At 41.9% G+C, this 18,763-nt stretch overlaps 1 long non-coding RNA gene across 2 annotated transcripts in view; it reads left to right on the top strand.

The window, feature by feature from the left end:
• Window positions 1-18,763, top strand: part of LOC309840743 — a 125,824-nt gene that overhangs the window by 72,765 nt on the left and 34,296 nt on the right. The window contains exon 3 of one of the 2 annotated variants that reach the window (XR_014298771.1): window positions 9,489-9,633. The exons of the other annotated variant lie outside the window; for it this stretch is intronic. This is a non-coding gene — a long non-coding RNA (uncharacterized lncRNA). Of the gene's footprint in view, window positions 1-9,488; window positions 9,634-18,763 lie in introns of those variants that run through there. 2 annotated transcript variants of the gene reach the window in all.

Genomic DNA, 18,763 nt, shown 5'->3' with positions numbered 1-18,763 from the left:
CAGTGAGGGGCCATTCTGGGGTGACCTTCACTTTGTAATTAATCCTCCTCATTAGCAGCTCACTTGCTTCCGATGGGGCAGTGCACACTTGTTTGTGGTTTTGTAACTGCCAAACAGGGCTGGGCCAGCCATTTGTTGGCATCCTAATTGTCTCCAATCACAGGGAGATGAATTGCACTGAGAAAAGTAATGAGAAGTGGAACACACTGGCAGCCAGCCAAGGGATCCACACTGTCAGCGGCACAGCCCAAGAATCCACCATCAAAGCAGGACACAGGAGGGCAGGCTGGGGCTAGGTGCCAGCCTGCTTAAGGGGGATTGTGGGGGCAAGGGGAGAGGGTTAGGATCGCAGGAAAGGGAGTACTTGAGGGAGACGGGGGCGGGGGAGAGATTGGACCACCTTCTCTTGTCACCTCTCCTTTTTATCTTTTCCTCTTTTCTGATCCCCAGCAGCCTCCAATGCAGTGCTCTTGAGACCACAGGGAAGTGAAGAGAGGGGAGGGCAGGGAACAAAGAGGAAGGGAATTGATAAAAGAGGTCTGTGTGGATTTAAATGAAGAAGAAGAAGAGAAAAGATCTCAATGAACTGTTATTGTCACACTGCCTGAAGTTTGCTGTTGCTACCGGCCCTGTGGTCATGGCACTGTTGGGGGAGCTGGCCCCACCCCTGTGCTGTGGCTGCCACAGTGGCTGCTGTAGTAATTTCAATGACCGGGATCCCGGTTCTGAGTGATAACAGGCATGGAAACCCTTGAACTTTAAGTCAAGTTTACCTTCGTCCTATGAGTGAAATTAGGAGGAATAAAAATGTCATAGAATGAGATCAGCTCTCTATAGAAATGTCCCAAGAGTTCATAAAATGGGAAGTTAGTAAAAGGCAGTCAGTAAAAAGGAGTGTAGGAGTACCGAGGCTATCAAGCCGCAGCCGAATGGAGCATTTCCCACCAGTATGTGCATTAACTTGCCTTCAGCTGAAACTCAACTGCGGATCAATGCTTGAAGGAAGTTTACGGATAGAAAAGGCTGGTCTGCAGTGAGAGTTCAGGGGAACTTCATTATGGCCAGACTTTTCACTGAATGCCCAGCATTGTCCAGGGCAGAGGGTCTGAAAATCTGGGAGACAGTGTTCTTGACCTAGAGAAGTGCTCCTGTTTCAGGCAGGGATGTTCCTCAGGAACTCACAGTGGTTGGGTGAAAAAATTCTTCAGGACTCTTCAGTTTCTGTTGATGTATTGACTCACATTCCACAAGTCATTCCACAAATATTCATTGTGTCCCAACGGAATGACAGACACTTTACTCATCTCTGGGAATAAAGAAGCGAACAAAACAGATACAGCCCCTATCATCTTTGGGCTTCTAGTTGAGAGTTAGGCAAGAAGTCCTGAGGAGAGAGTGAGCATGGTGTATTCTGGGCACTGAGAGAGGGAGGGTGGCAGGACATGACATTGGTGAGAAAGTTGGGGTCCAGTTCAGGCAGGGGCCTTTGCTCTGTGCCAAGGGCCTGGACCATTATATTGAGGACATCTGTGTCAAAACTCTTTTGGTTGTAAGTGAAAAGAATTCAACTTGAATAACCTGTAGTCAAAAGAGATTTATTGGCTTGGAATCCAAGGAAAAGATGAAAGCTATACACTGATAGGAGGTTCAAAGATGAGGTTGGGCTCAGGACACAAGGGGACCAGGAGCTTGAACATGGCTAAGACTTTTCTTGTTTCTCCCATGGGCTGGTTTCTGCCTCTCTTTGTACACACTTTCTCCAAATGGTGGAGACTTCTATAAATTCTAAGTTTTGCCTTATAGCCTTCACCAGTGCTGGGGGACTCACTGACATTTCTCTTGTCCCAGGTTATATATCCTAAGGAGGAGGCCATGGCCCATTTAGGCCAAGTATGCACCTTGACTAACCAGTGTGTCTAGAAGCTGGAAGAAGTGGAGGAACTCTGTAGCTGCTCTAAGAGCTAAGTAAATTGGTTAGGCTTAGGTGGGGGTGCTAGATACCTCTTGCATTCTACAGTAGTCAAATCCCAACAAGCAATCTCTGGACTTCTAAAGCAGGTTCCCAAAGTACTCTGATTCTGGAACAGATGCAAAACTAGTGTTAGGTCACTGAGGAATGTTATCACATTTGGCAAGTAATTGATTAATAAGTGATATATGTATGACTTATGGCTTAGATAGTGCCTGGCACATAGTAATATTATCTAAGTGTTAGTGATTATCATGATGATGATGATGATGGTGATGATAATCCATCCCTTTTTATGGGCATAATTCAGTTCTGGATCCACACAGCTAACAACCAGGGTTATGGTGACCCCATCAAGGCAGGGTTAGCCTGAGCCACCAGCCAGTACCCTCCACATCTACATTTCATCTCCTTATAGCTTCACTCCCACTGATAGCAATTTTGATGGATGCTAAGGATCCCATTACTAGGAAGTAATGACTAGTTTCCAGCAGGAGCCACATTTTCCTTCTGCTTTTCACTGCCAAACACATGGTACATGCTCAATAAATAGTTGATAAAGGAAAGTGATAAATTAAATCTGACTGGAGAATTCTCCCTGTTGTTTGCATGCCTCTATTCAAATAAGCTAGGGTTTTCCACCAAACTTTTTGTTACCAGCAAAATCTCCGTGGATCCTCTAATAACAACCTTGACAGGCAAAGCTCTAAATAAACATTAATTAAGTCTCTTAACACCCTTGTAAATCAGTGAGCCATATGGCAATTATAAAAAAAAAACAGGATAATTTTAAGGAGCAAGAAATTTTAAAATAATTGTTTACTTTATCATAACAGAGAAATAATTTACATATACACAAAAATGAATATTCAGAACCACAGGTAAGACAGAAATGCTTGGCTAATTTCTGATGAGCCAGAATCAACTAGGTTAGATGTTGATCTCCCTGAGGGTGAAGGTATATGTATTCTCTACTTTGTACCCTCAATTCATATGCTTTGTTCTAGACCAGGATTATCTAATAGAATTTTCCGTGATGATAAAAATGTTCTACATCTGCGCTGTCCAGCATGATAGCCACTAGTGGTTAGTGTGACCAAGGAACTAACATTTTACTTAATTTTAGTATAACTTAAAGACCACATGTGGCTAACAGTCACCAGCTTGGACATTGACAGTGGTTTATGGATTTGGGGATACACGAGAGAGGTTAATATAGCATTAACGAGGTCATGGCCTAGTTGCAGCTTTTAGAAATTGCCATAATGGTGAGACTACTCATTATTTCAATCATTACAGGCCACTTATTCATTCACTCATTCATTCAAAAGCCATATATAAGCACCAGCTATGTGTCAAGCTCTGTACTGAGTAGGAGGGCTACAAGTAACGACTAATAATTGTCCTGGCTTACAGGTAAAGGGGAGAAATAAGCAATTTAAAGGACAGATACAGAAGTTTGTGATGTGTTGCCTGTATTAGAGGCAAACATATGGGGTTTAGAAATGTAGAGAAGGGACCACTAATTCAGCCTGGTGGATATGGAGTGGGGTGAGCTGGTCACAGAATGGTGCCCAGAGAGGGGATGAGGGTGGGGGATAGGGGCCATCCCAGGCAGAGGGACTGGCACAGACAAGGCTATACCAAGGGGTTGTGGACCTTTGGGGAACTCCCAGATATGTGGGACATATGACTTGGGGCTAAGTGGTGGGTAGTCAGCTATGACTCCCAGGGAGAGGTCAGGGGCAGTTTGAGAAAGGAGTTTAGATTTTACTCTAAAGGTAGCAGGCAGTCAGGCTGTAAGCAGGGGAGTAGCAAGATTATATTTGTGTTCTAGAAAGACCCTTTTGGCAGCAGTGTGGAGAATGCTTTAAGGGAAGTGAGATTGGAGACAGGAGCACCTGGAAAAGATAAGCTTTTGTTCCATGAGAGACCCTTAAATCACATTTAAGCAGTAAGGGTGCTGCTGGCTAGATGCAAATGTAACTGTTCTTTTCTGAGGAATGGTGGGGACCTCTGGGGTACAGGTGCTGGGAGGTCTGAAGTTGGCTTTGGGGAGAGCAAAGAGCCTGGCATGGTACCAGGAGAGCCATCCTCTGGGGAGAGAAACGTATTTCCTTAAGCAGCCTGGGTTTGTGAGGGAGGGCTTCTCGTGGTCTTGGTGAGAACCTTGAGGTGAGAAAGCTGACACCAGCACTCTCCTCCATGTCCTTTGTGCACATGGACTTCTTTCTGAGTTGCCTGCTGTGTATTAGTCTGCTCAGGCTGTCATATCAAAATACCATACTCTGGGTGACTTACACCACAGAAGTTTATTTCTCCCAGTTCTGGAGGCTGACAAGTCCATGATCAAGGTGCTGGCCAATTTGGTTCTTGGTGAGAGCACTCATCCTGGCTCACAGGTGCCCACCTTCTCACTGTGTCCTCACATGGCCTTTCCTCATTGCAAGCATGTTTAGATCTCTCTCCTCCTCTTCTTAGAAGGCCACTATTCTCCTCATGAGGGCTCCACCATCACAACCTACTCTAACCCTAGTTGCTTCCCAAAGGCCCCATCTCCAAATACCATCATGTTGGGGGCTGGGTTTGGACCTATGAATTTTGAGGGTGATGCAAACATTCAGTCCTTAACACCTGTATTGGGCAAATGACAGGGTTTGAGGCTTGGTATATACATTTGGACTCTCCAAAGTATATGCAGGATTTGTCTCTCTTTGGTATCTCAAGAACATTCACAAAACCCTGTGCAGGAGCAGGGGGGTTTCTGACTCAAGATATTGCATAGCTGCTCCTGACTCTCCCTGGGACCCAGACCCAACTTCCTAGGCTGGGCATGGAAGAGATTTATTTATCCCTTCTGTGGTTTACCTTTCTTATCACACATCTCTCATTCAGAAAGCAGGAATCTGTATTCCCTGAAAATACACAGCTGACCAGTTAAGGAGATGTGAATACAGGGAAAGAATGGGTGGTTGGCAGAGGTCAGTTTGGGTTGGGAATGTTAAATAATTCTGAGCTGCTTACATCTATCTGTCATTCTGAAAGTGGCCTCTGGTGGTAAAGCCAGGGCTAAGAAGAAATTATAAGAAGAAAGATTGGGAGTTACAATTAGGGTACACTTTGAACTCTTCAGCAATAAGATGAAGATCTTAAAATGTAGTGGGTTCATTACTGAAGGTGTGAATGTGGGGGCGCCTGGGTGGCGCCTGGGTTGTTACGCATCTGCCTTCCACTCACATCATGATCCCAGGGTCTTGGATCAAGCCCCGCATCGGGCTCCCTGCTCAGTGGGAAGCCTGCTTCTCCCTCCCCCACTCTCTCTGCTTGTGTTTTCTCTCTGACTGTGTCTCTGTCAAATAAATAAATAAATAAATAAAATCTCTTAAAAAAAATGAAGGTGTGCATGTAGAGACTGGATGACAGTTTGGCGATGATGCTGTAGGAGGACAAAAACAACGAATGAGGAATTGGACTGGGAAAACAACAGATAGAAGAGACTGGATCAGAACATTATGCAAATTCTCTGCTACATCATCTAAGTAAATGGACCTTACAACACCATTCAGTGGGGTGCCTTGGAAGCACACTGCAGGGAAGCACCAGAATTCAGGAAGGCTGGGAAGACTATCACAGAAAGTGATGTTTAAGCAGGAACCTGAAGGATGAGTAGAACTTAGCTAGGGGAAGGAATTTAGGATTGGAAGACTGCTCTGCTTTGTAATTCTTACTGAGAATGATCTGGCTCAAAATGGCAATAGTGCCAAGGCGAAGAAACCTTGATCTAGAGTCCATTTGAATTCCTATCATGATGGCACTCCTCTTAACACCATTAGCTATTTGCTTGAGTTTTTTTCTTTCTCTTCCTAAGGATGCTCTACAATAATAAATGTAACAGTTTTGGACAGAATCAAAGACACAGTAGCATAGAAAAGAGAGTAGAGTCATTCTTTGTAAAACTGAATTCTTTGTAGTACCCTAAGTTCCATGAAGGCAGCAGTGTAAGTGTGGAGTATAAGTGAAACATAGCCATTACCAATAAGCCACAGAAACATGGCTTGTCCTAGTGCCTGGCATCTCCTTGGGGATGAGACCATCCAATCCCAAGTCATTGCCAATCTCCTTCTCACTGGCACCTGTGATATCGCCATCCTCTGGACTATGAAGGGCATAGCCTGAGCCTGTGTAGTTTATGGGAGAAAGGAATAGAGAATGAGAAACAGAATAATGAGAGGCATGAAAGTCCTCTAGGCATTTTGGGGAAAAATGGAATCTTGACCTGGTTTCCACACCAAATTCCAAGAATATACTTATGAGTTTAGAGTCTCTCCCTAGAGTAATACATTCAGAAATGTCCAGTGAAATGTTGAGAGAACTGAAGCTCAGGCTTATGACTAACTCCAACTTTATTTGTCATAATCTTTTATATTGCTCACTTGAAGATTTTATGGTCATGTTCAACACCCTCTTCTCTGTGGTTGTTTGAAAACTTATCCTGCTTTAACGTGCTGGAGAGGCAGCACAATGTAAAAACATTAGCATGGAATTGAGAGACAGATTATGAATCCCAACATCCACATAATTAGCAGTGTGACCTGGGTCACTTATGTAACATCTCTGAATGTGCTTCCTTATTTGAAATTTAGGGGTGACATCTGTCTCACAGAAAATGTCCATTATAATAGGCCCAATAGGCATTTCCCTTTACTCAATGCATAGTCCTTCCTTCTCTTTTCTGTGCGCCTTAAGCCTCTGAACTTTGTTACATTTGACATAAGTCATATTTAAAATAAGGAGGAAAACCCCTCAGCCATATGGCTCATAGTGTCAAGAGTTATGTATGTCTTACAAGACAGAATTCCAACTTGACTCCAGATAAAAGATACCATGTGTTAGGGCGCCTGGGTGGCTCAGTGGGTTAAAGCCTCTGCCTTTAGCTCAGGTCATGATCCCAGGTCCTGGGATTGCATCGGGCTCTCTGATCAGCAGGGAGCCTGTTTGCCGCCCCCATCCTCCGCTCTGCCTGCCTCTCTGCCTATTTGTGATCTCTCTCTGTTAAATAAATAAATAAATAAAAATCTTTAAATAAATAAAAAAATACCATGTGTCAGTTTTCAACACCCATTTCCTTTCAAAGATTTGTATAAGAATGAATGAATGGAAGACATAAACAAATTATAATCTTGACCCTGAAAATTGTCAAGTATACAAACTTTTCATTTTAAAGTAATTTTAATTAAAAAAAAATCATGGCTTGGTTCATTTTTTTCCATAAGTAATTCAGAGCTTACCTCAATAAAATGTGGATTTTTTGAGCTAGAAGAAATCTTAATGACAATCTGTAATAAATGCAAATGACAGTGCCATGGGCTGTTATCAGGCCCATAAACTGGTCTGATATAGGACACACAGACTCACTCTGATAAGTGAGTAGAAGTGGCTTGCATAAGATGTGGTGACAGGATTAGTGACAGGGACATTGTGTCAATCCACTTGAGGCTCACTCTCCATAGGGCACCTCTCCCTTGACCAAATGGCAGCAGCAGGGCATGCAGAGAGACTGGATCCTCTGGCCTCTGACCTTCCCCCCATGCCTTTCTGTTGTGGTCTAGGTTCATTTGTGCAGTGCAGCTAGAGTGGTAGTTTGGGAGTTGACCAAATCTATCGAGCTACCATATTTATCTCTAACTACTGGGAAAGGGTCTGGCACAGACCTAGGTCAAAGCAAAGGAATGTCCTGGTGGGGCTCACACATGGTGGGAGCTGGGGCAGGCTAGCTGTACAGTGGGCTTGGGGGGGAATATGTATAACTTAGAACTCTAGATGGTCTCTTGAAACACACTCAGCCAGGAGATAATTGAGGGTCCATACAGCAGCGGCTGAGACTTGTCACTCAGCAGCACCGTGGTTACCTTGACAGAGCATTGCTGATTGCAAATTAAAATGCATAGAATTGTGTGGGGAGTGTTTTCAAGAAGAAACAGAATCAACTTAGTGGCACCATTGAGGCTCTTACAGCCGAACACCAGATGCAAGGATTTTTCAAGGAAACCACAATGCTCTCTTCTTTCCTGGAGCAGAAGGTTTAGTACTTAGGTTGGTTAGAGTACAGCTATTTTAGGAGACATTGTCAAAGCCTGAGCAAGGAGGTGTCAGAGAGCTGTGTCAAAACTGATGCAGACCCAGCCCTGGGACCAGTTTGGACAAGTGGCCCTTTGATTCTATCTGGATATGTTTTTCTGACCCATGGGTGGAAGCAGGTTCTTCAAGTGGTTCTGCTGTCCCAGAACAAATATCTGCAGTGCTCTGGGGCTCTGGAGAACTTGTGTGTCCACTTAGTCACCACTTTTTTCTTAACCTACTGTGCTGGACTAGATCAGTGATTCCCAACTTGTGGACAGACATGACACCTGACCTCCTGCGGCCCTCATTTCTGGAGCAGGAGGTTTAGTCAGATTCCCTTGTCCTGACCTCAGATTTCTTCCATTAAAAAAACTATATAAATGGAAATGCAGTGTGTGTTTAATGTGCTGTGAAGGCAAATGTGCTATTAGTCAGTATACATATATATGTATAATGTGTGGTTAATATATCAGATTTCCTCCATTAAACACTGTGTGAGTGTGTGTGTGTGTGTGTGTGTGTGTGTTCTGTCTGATACATGGCCCCCAAAGATGACCATATGCTAATTCTGAGAATCTGTGAATATGTTACCTTATATAGCAAAAAGTCTTTGCAGATATGATTAATTTAAGGATTCTGAGGTAGGGAGAGTTTCTTGGATTATCTGTGTGGGTCCAACATAATGACCAAGTCCTTGTAAGAGGGACCTCCTTGTAAGAGGAGGAGTTAGAGTCAGTAAAAGGAGATGTGGTGTTGGAGCTAGAGGTGGAAATGATACACTTTGAAGTGGAGAAAGGCAACACGAGTCAGGAGTATAAACAACCTCTAGGAGCTAGAGGGGGCAAGGGAATGGATACTTCTTTGAATCCTCTAGAAGGAATATAGCCTTGCCACCATCTTGTTTTTAGACTTCTGACCTCCTTAACTGTTAAAAATAAATTTTTATTGTTTTTAAACACTAAGTTTCTTGGTAATTTGTTATAGCAGCAATAAGAAACGAATACTACATATATACACACATATACACATGTACACATAGGTATACATATATACACATATTCTAAGTTATAAAATTCAAGGATTATAAAACTTACACAAAAAACTTATACATATTTGTACATGTAACTTAAAGTGAAAACAATAACTTAACATTTAGAGTACTGCTTATGACTTGAGATTATGTTCTCTTGAACCAAGTCTGCCACATTCTAGCATTAGAATTTGGGCAAGTCACTGATTTCTTTGCATCTCAGTTTCCTCATCTCTGAAATGGGTGTATGATCCTTCCTCATATGTTGAACTGAGAGAGAGGGAGAGAGAGAGTAAATCAAGTACTTATAAGAGTGCCTGGCATGCAGTAACCACCATATTAAGTAACAGTACTATCCTGACTTTTCAGATGAAGAAACTGAGGTTGACTTTCACGTGGCCATGCTGCTCTGAAGTGACACAGGAAGGGTGAGAATCTAGCCAACTCCAACTGCAGTATGAGCTCCACACCATACTTGCTCATTAATAGAGGGAAAGTATCTGTCATGAACTGATGTTTGTGTTGCCTCAAAATTCATATATTGAAGCTCCAGCCCCCAGTATAGCTGTATTTGAAAAAGGGCTTCCAAGGTTAATTAAGGTTAAATGGGTCATAAGGGTGGGGCCCTGATCAGAGAGGACTAAGGTTCTTAGGGCTTGTTCCCCTTAACCCCTTCCTCTCTCTTCCTCCTCTTTGGGGAACACATTGAGGAAAAGGCCACATGAAGACATAGCAAGGAGGTGGGTATCTACAAGCCAGGAAGAGAGACCTCTCCAGAAATCAAATTTGCAAACAACTGGGTCTGTGTACAGCCTCCAGAACTTTGAGAAATAAATCTCTGTTGTTTAAACCACTCACCTGGTGGTTTTTGTTATGACAGCCAGAGAAGACTAATATATTATTCTTTCACAGGCTTTAGTTCCCTTTCCACAATTGTATAAACCTATTAACTATTTGGTATATACCTTTCCAGACAGACAGACAAATGGATAGACACACACATACACAAACACACACAAAAACAACTTGTAAAAATTGAAAAAATAAAATGCCATCATACAATATATGTGGTTTTGTAACTTGGATATTCATTTACTATATCATGATTTTTAAAAAAATTATTAGTTTCAGAGTTATAATTTAGTAACTCATCAGCTGTACATAATACCCAGGGCTCGTTACACCAAGGACCTTCCTTAACGCCCATCACCCAGTTGCCCCTCTCCTCCACCCACCTCCCCTCCAGCAATCCTCAGTTTGTTTCTCAGAGTTTAGTTTCCCTGTGGTTGTATCAGGAACACTTGAAATTAATTGAAAATTTATTTATTTATTGAAAATTTATTTTGATTACAAGATAAGACATGATTATTTCTTTTTAAAAAGGTGGAACATTATGGGTAAGCTAAAGTCTTCTTGATCTACCACTTCTAATTCTGTTCTTCTCTCCTATGCTTCAAGCTAACTACTTTTTGAGTTTAGTGACTATGCTTCCAAATCTTTCTTTAAATACCCCAATGTTTATAGCAGCAATGTCTATAATAGCCAATGTATGGAAAGAACCCAGATGTCCATAGATAGGTAAATGGATAAAAATGTGGTGTATACACACACACACACACACACACACACACACACACACACACACAGGAATATCACTTGCCCGTCAAAAAGAATGAAATCTTGCCATTTGCAACAATGTGGATGGAACTAGAGGGTATTACATTAAATGAAATAAGTCAGTCAGAGAAAGACAAATACCATATGATTTCACTCATGGGGAATTTAAGAAACAAAACAGATGAACATAAGGGAAAGGAAGGAAAAATAAAACAAGATAAAAACAGAAGGAGGCAAACCATAAGAGACTTTTTAGAGAGCATCAGGGTTTTTGGAGGAAATGTGGGTGTTGGGTAGGGTAAATGGCTGATGGGTATTAATGAGGGCACTTGCGGTGAACACTGGGTTTTATATGCAAATGATGAATCACTACGTGCCGCTCCTGAAATTAATAATACACTATATGTTAACTAAATTGAACTTAAATAAAAATAAATAAGTGCCTTTATATACATGTACATATACCTGTAACAAGCTTATGGTTTGTTGTTTGTATCCAATTCTTACCTAAATTGGATCATACTGTAAGGATTGTTCTGAAAGTTGGCATTGTATTTCTGAGCTCCACCTATGTTTATAAACATAGAGTTGGTTTACAGCTCTTAACTGCTGAATTGTACTTTGTCACATGAATGTATTGCATTATATTTGTCCATTCCATTATTGGGGATCCTTAGGTTATTTTCATTTTCTTGCTATTATAATGCTTCAGTTAGTTTCCTTATTCAATCTTTTTGAACACATGTGAACATCGTTCTCTGGGGTTTAGACCTAGAAGGGGAAATGCTGGGTCATAGGATATGCACATTTACAGTTTTAATGGACTCTGCCAAAGGAATTCTCAAAGTAATTGTCCTTATTTGTATTTGCTCTAACAGTGTATCAGAGTACTCTTGTCTCTACGGTATCACCAACTCTTGATTTTGTCAGCGTTTAAAGCTTTGCAGATATCGTGAATACAAATAGAATCTTCCTGTTTCAGTTTGGATTTGGAAAAGTTAATTAGTTGAGCAACTTTTTATATTTGAATTTTCTCTTTTACGAATTGCCTGTTCATATTCTCTCCCCAATTTTTATTGTGTTGTTTACCTTTTTCTTCCTTTTTTTTAATAAAGATTTTATTTATTTATTTGACACACAGAGAGAGAAATCACAAGTAGGCAGAGAGGCAGGCAGAGAGAGAGGAGGAAGCAGGCTCCCTGCTGAGCAGAGAGCCGGATGTGGGGCTCGATCCCAGGACCCCGAGATCATGACTTGAGCTGAAGGCAGAGGCTTAATTAACCATCTGAGCAACCCAGGCGCCCCCATGTTTACTTTTTTCTTATGATTTGTAGGAGTCCTTGTGATATCTTTCCGTCCTAATACATGCCAGTCTACTTGATTATTATCATTTTTAATAGTTGTATAGTATTCAGCCATATATACCAGAGGTTGGAAAACACTGAAGCCAACATGGCCATCCATCTATTTTTCTAAATACAGTTTGGTTTGTTTTATTTTGAGACATGTCCAGGTCCATTATTTTACCTTTTGTCTTTGACTGATTTATTACTACAACAGCAACACAGAGCAGTGTCACAGGCTGCATGGCCCACAAAAGCTGAAAATATTTGCTCTCAGGCTCTATACAGAAGAAGTTTGTCCTGATATAGATAAATCATAATTCATGTAGCCATTCTTATTTTGATGGATATGTAGATTATTTCCCTTTTCCCACTATTATGAAGAATTCTGTAATTCATATCATCATACACACACACATATCCTTCTCTGCAGTTATGAGCATTTCCTTGGGCTGAAATCCTGGCTTATCAGACTTCTGTGCTAGTGAAATTTGCTTATTTGAATAGTAATATCTCTGAATCAGAGAATATTTTAAAGAAGGGTTATTTCCCAGGAATAATGATAGTTTCCCATTATTTAGTAGTACCAGACACTGGTACCTTATACATATTATCTATGCAATTGTTGCAGTGGCCCTGGAATTAGTATTAAAAACTGCCTTTTTTTTTTTAAAGATTTTATTTATTTATTTGACAGACAGAGATCACAAGCAGCCAGAGAGGCAGGCAGAGAGAGAGAGAGAGAGAGAAAGAAGCAGACTCTCACTGAGAGCCCCATGCGGGGCTCGATCCCAGGACCCTGAGATCATGACCTGCACTGAAAGGAGAGGCTTAACCTCTGAGCCACCCAGGCACCCCCTAAAAACTGCCTTTTATGTATGAGGAAATAGAGGTTCCGTGAAGTTAAGGAACTTGTCCAAAGCCACAGAACTACTGCATGGTAGAGCCAGGATTTGAACCCACTTTTCTATGGAAGTAATCTTCTACTATAGGGTGATACTTCTTTACTGAAAAACTAGCTGATGCACACTCTTGGCATAGCACAGTATTACAATTTGCATATTTGTTCTTTAAATGAATAGGTAACAACATTTGTAATTATTGCAGTAAGTTTCTGTAGACAGATGGGTTAAATTAAAGTAATTTTAAAGAGTCTTAAAAACTGTTGGCTTTCATAAGCAAGCTAAACATATCCGTTGCAATCTTATTTATATTTCTATAAATAAAGGCACAGCTGTTATATCGTGGAAAAAAAATACTGGATTTAGAAACCCAAATTTGGAAAAACCATGATTTCTCCCTCCTTCCAAGATTGCTGTGTGACTGTGGACAAATTTTCCAACCTCTCTGTACCTCTCTTTGTTCACAGAATTATAAGAAATCAGTGTGAGTAGCTGGAAAGTGGTTGATACTGTATCTGGCATGTAATAAGTATACAATTTATGATGGCCTTCATGCCCTGGGGATATTTCCAGAAGGAGGGTTCAATCTGATAAACCCTGAGTACACTTCAGTGAGTTTGCTTCAAGGCTCAAGCTCTGCTCTGCTCTGAAATCCTAATGCCATACCATTGGCATAATAGTAACCGAGAGATGGCAGATACTGTCTGTTGCCAAGAAAGTACCTAATGCCTGTAGTATGAAAAAGAGAGGCCAAGTTTTGGCTTTTTATGACATTTACATGTTGCTGTGCCTGGTCCATGCTCTTTTACATACTGAGAACCTTCATATTAATAGGTAACACTTATTCATCACTTACTATATACCGAAGACTGTACCAGTGATTATCTTCTTTAATTCTCACGTCACTGCTGGTAGACCAGTACTCCTATTCCTACAAGGAATCCACTAGCTGAGGAAATAGAGGCCTAGACAAACAGGTTACAAAGTGGGATGTACTGAGTAGGTGGAAGAGCTAGAATCTGAGTTTACATCTAACACTTAGGCCTGAACATTTGACCACTATACTAGACTTTCCCCCCTGGCCAGGAAGCCTTCTAAAGGAGGATTCCTTAGGGGGACTCTATGTGTGTTTATTTCAGCGCAGGCTTTGTGTTGGGAGGATCTGCCCTCCTGGGCACGAAGGGCATCAGACTTGTGCATGCTAAATGGTCCTTTGTTAACATCTGGAAGGTAGGATTGCCTTTGTTGACTGTCTGGTGTCATGAATCAACACGTCCGCTGGAGACATATTGATTTCTTTGCCATCTCAGGGAAGCCTCCCCAAGCATTAGAAAGTAAGGTCTGACGGCTGACCATTTTGCTTTTATCATTGCCTTTCTCTTATCAACAAAGGAGTCTCTTTCACCCCAAACTGATGCCTAGCTCAGAACCAGATCAATTTGTCTGTGCCACTCTGTTGGGATTTCTGTCTTTTTTTTTTTTTTTTTTTTTTTTTTGGTTTTAGCGGACACCCAGACCATCTTGTTCGCAATATAAACTCCAAATGGCCTGGAACTCGTCTTTTATGGCCTCTGCCAGATTAAACATTTAGAACATAATATAACCAGCTTCAAAAACAATTGTGCAGCCTTCCAGCCAAGCAGCATATTGATTTTAATTTAGGCAATTGCACACGTTTTCAGGTCTTAGGAGGAACTCTGGGGCTTCAGACTACTAGTGACTCACGGTCCTTTTCCCTCCCTCTTATCAATTCTTTGCTTGGGGCTAAAAGAGCCTTTAGATCATAGGGTGGGAGACATAGGCCTCCTTCTGTGCATTGGTGTTTTCTCTTTTGGAACTGAGACTATCTCAGCCTCAGTACTGAAACTGCTGTGAAGTAGAAAGGAAGTGAGGTAATATAGATGTAGTGTGGACAGAGTCTGGCTCAGATCCCTGCCTTACTGTGGAATGGTACATGACTTCATCTCACAATCTGGACCTCAGGCTTCTTACCAGTAAAATGGGGCAACGAAGACACTGAACACACTAAGCAGATGTTAGGGTTAATTATCAAGCACTAGAAGATCCTCAAGAAATATAATTTTTTTTTGCTGAGTGACTAATCATGGTGGAATATTTTAATGCTCAGGAAGGGTTCCTTCTCACCCCAAGGAGGCATCAATTCAGCAACCACTCTGTGGAGACAATGAAGCCTGGTGCATTTTGCATTTTGATTAAAATACTGGCATCCTACATATAAGACTGATGGTGCATAACTTCATCAGTTAGCTAATTCCAGGGATTCGGTCATTAACACAAGATCCCCAGTGCACCTTCCACTTGTTTATTCAACATACTTTTGCACAGTTCTTGCCTTGTGCTAGGTCTGTGCTTGGTGCTGCTCCACAATCATGAATACGTCAAGAGTGTTTGCCTTTAAAGAGCCCACTCTAGGGGGGAAGATAAACACATATAACAGTAATTTCAATGCCGTGCTATAGTGGATGTTCCCAAAGAAGTATCTGCTAAGGCTGGGGAAGGCCATTCTAGGTCTTCTTACTTTCCAGTCTCAGGAGGAAATCACAGTAGCAAAGCCACTAGGAACCAAAATTCAAATACAGTGGCTTAAACACATTATCAGGTTATTGTCTGAATTTTAAAAGAAATCTGAAGGTCAGCAGCTAGGGCCGAGGAGCTCCAGCTGTCACATCTGTCACATTAGCATGCCAGTAGGAAAAAAAAAAAAGGTGTAGGGACAAAGGGTGTCCACTCAGCTGAGTTAGCTCTCTTTAAAATAGCTCCCCAGAATCTCAACACTTCCCTCTTGTTGAGATCCCTGGAGGCGATTAGCTGGACACTTTGCTACCCCTATGGAATAGAAGGGAGTGGTTATTGCATTGATAGCAAGTCATTGCAACATCCCCTCAACAGAATATTAGCTTTCTCCACCATCTTGAGATGTCTTACATCTGTTTGTCAATGCAAATGGATGAGGGCAACGTCAAGCTGAACCAATGATAAAGTTCTGTGGTACTAGGTGGGATAGCATGGCTTTCAATGCCATGACTGATGTTAGTTTGTGTTCCTGCTGTGATGGGCGGGGACTAAGAGGGTGAAGGGTGGAGACGAAATGGAGTGACCGAGCTGACTGGAGACCACATCAGAAAGAAGTGGATTCCTTGGGTGTAGATTTTGGAAATGGAGCACATGGATATCCATGTCTCCTGCCAGTGGGGAAGCTGCTTTTCTCATCTTCAGCTGAGCTGGGGAACCTAGAGAGAACACCAGGAGGCAGTCGGTGTTCTGGGGCTATTTCATTGGCTACAGTGTTCTGACCTGAATCTGCACAGCAGCAGTAAGAGGAGTTTCACCACTTCAGCAAACTGCCTGAGAGGCCCCAGACTGCTGGACTGAGGTTCACCTCTCAGAAATGAGCCTGAAAGTTATGCTATCACCTCTTGTGTTCTGAAATTGACCTGTCATGATGGTATGAAGCAATTGTGCTTTTCAGGTCAGAACGACTTCACATTAAAAAAAAAAAAAAAAAAGTTCAACTCTGGTTGCAGAGAAATTAAATTAGAATAACGAATAGAGCTTGATAAGTGAAAATCTAACTTTGCTTGGTTGTAGAGAAATAACTGAATGCCAGCCAAAAAGGAGTGTTTCAGTACCTTGGGGAGTTTGATAAATGACCGGTACTGATAAACCATTTTGTGGAGAGGTACTTAGAGTTATGAGAGAAATAGACAGTAGGGCCTCTTGTAACATTTGTCCTCACCTCCCCCTCTCTGTTATGCTCACAGAAAGTTATTGGTCACATGGCCATTGTGGAAGCAGCACATCCAGCTGTCTGTCCTCTATCCCTACTGAGTGCTCATGGATACCCCAAACCCAGCGTGTCTAAATATGGCCATCATCCCTCCCCCCTCAATTCTATTTTCCATCCAAATTAGAACTCTGGGTGACATTCTGACTCCATGCCATCTGTCCAATTCTAATCAATCACAAAGTCCCACTAATTCAAAAGCCAGAATTTTTCTCAATTCCTTTTTCTCCTTTCACCAGTGGAACAATGGCCCTGATTCATACTTTTCTTTTCCCTGTTCTATAGCCAATCTTCCCTGGCTATTCCTGCCCTCAAATCTCCTCCAACAATTTTGTCTCTGTATGATATAGAATATAGAATAATCCAATGGCTTCCTTTGTTACATGATAGCATCAATCTCTTTAAGCATGGCTTGCTCAGTGACCTGTCACAAAAGCTAGCTAATCACATGGAACATGGCATTAAGAGTATACGCTGTGGAGCCAGTCTACTTTGGTATAAATCTTGGCTCTGTCACTTGCTATGTGTTTTGGGGCAGTTACTTTTATTGCCTGTGACCTGGTTTTCCCATCTGTAAAATGGGGGTGATAATCTTATTTCATTAGGTTGCTATGAGAACTGAATGGGCAAATACAGAAATACATAGGTACATAAAATAAATGCACACACATACATATACACACACTTAGTATCATGTCAGTCACATAGTAAGCACTGTGTAAGCCATTTGCTATTATGATTCCTTTCTCCATACATTATGCCTCACAATGCCTGGTGGCTCCCTCCAGTCAGTATAGTTTCCTGTCAGGCTATCCCCAATCTTCAAGTAGCCTTTGTTCACATTGACCTTCTGCCTCAGAAGTTTTCCTGACCTCCACTTAGCCAAGTGCCATCCATCCTCTGACTTAGTTCAGGAATTGCCTCCTGGTCACCCATGATACTTTGGGCACACCCTTGGCTTCCCATTTTCCCCTTGTCTATAGTGATCTATTTATCAGCCTAGTTTCCCCACTAGCTTATGAAGAGGAGAGGTTGTATGTTATTTATTTATTTTTAAAATTTCCTACCTCTAGATCAGTGATTGGTATCAAGAGGAAATGCACTAAAAGTTTGTGGACTGGAAGATATTATACTACTAATAAAAACCCCACTGTCAGAGCATCTTTTTAAACATAGATCTGATGACAGCTTTTCTCTACTCAAAAATGTTTATGTTCCAATATTATATTATATATTAATTAATTGAATTTAAATAAATTATTTTAAAAAATGCTCGTGCTGAAGCAATGATGTCTGTATTCAGAATTAGCTACAGGTCTTGTGTCCCATTGCTTTTTATTTATTTATTTGAGAGAGAGAGAGAGAGACAGAATGAGCAGTGTGGAGGGGCAGAGGGAGAGAGAGAGACGCAGACTCCCTGCATAGCAGGAAGCCTGACACCGGACTTGATCTCTGGACCTGGAGATCATGACCTGAGCTGAGGGCAGACAGTTAACCAACTGAGCCACCCGGGTGCCTCTTGTGTCCCATTTCTCACTTGCAGGACCAGGGAGAACCTGGCTGGAAACCTGCCCCATGAAAAGTTTATTTGACCCATTTGAGGATGGAGAAACAAAGTCCTAGCTGAATGACCATCTGGCCTCCTTAGCCGCTTCCTGAGGGAACAACTGCCTTAGCTCCTATTTGCAGCAATCCAGCTCTGCCTACTCAATCCCATCTGTTTATTGGGTCCCTCTTGGTGGAGCACCAGAACCTACCACATCTTACATGTTACTTGCTCTAAGGAGCGCAGGTGCTGGTACTTAGGTGGACAGAGGTGTGTGGGCTTATCTCTGTTAGGTGCCAAAAATGACCTCGGGTGACAGATCTGGCAGCCCATAAAGCCATTAAAAACCTGGAAGACCAAGCCCCACTGTAGGGCAGTGACTCCTAGCCCTGGCTGTACATTAGAATCAGTGGGGCAGCATCTGAACCTCA

Source organism: Mustela nivalis, assembly GCF_964662115.1.
Source record: "Mustela nivalis genome assembly, chromosome: 9".
Taxonomy (NCBI): Eukaryota; Metazoa; Chordata; class Mammalia; order Carnivora; family Mustelidae; genus Mustela; species Mustela nivalis.
The sequence above is the reverse complement of the archived record's forward strand: the minus strand, read 5'-3'. Positions and strand labels throughout refer to the sequence as shown.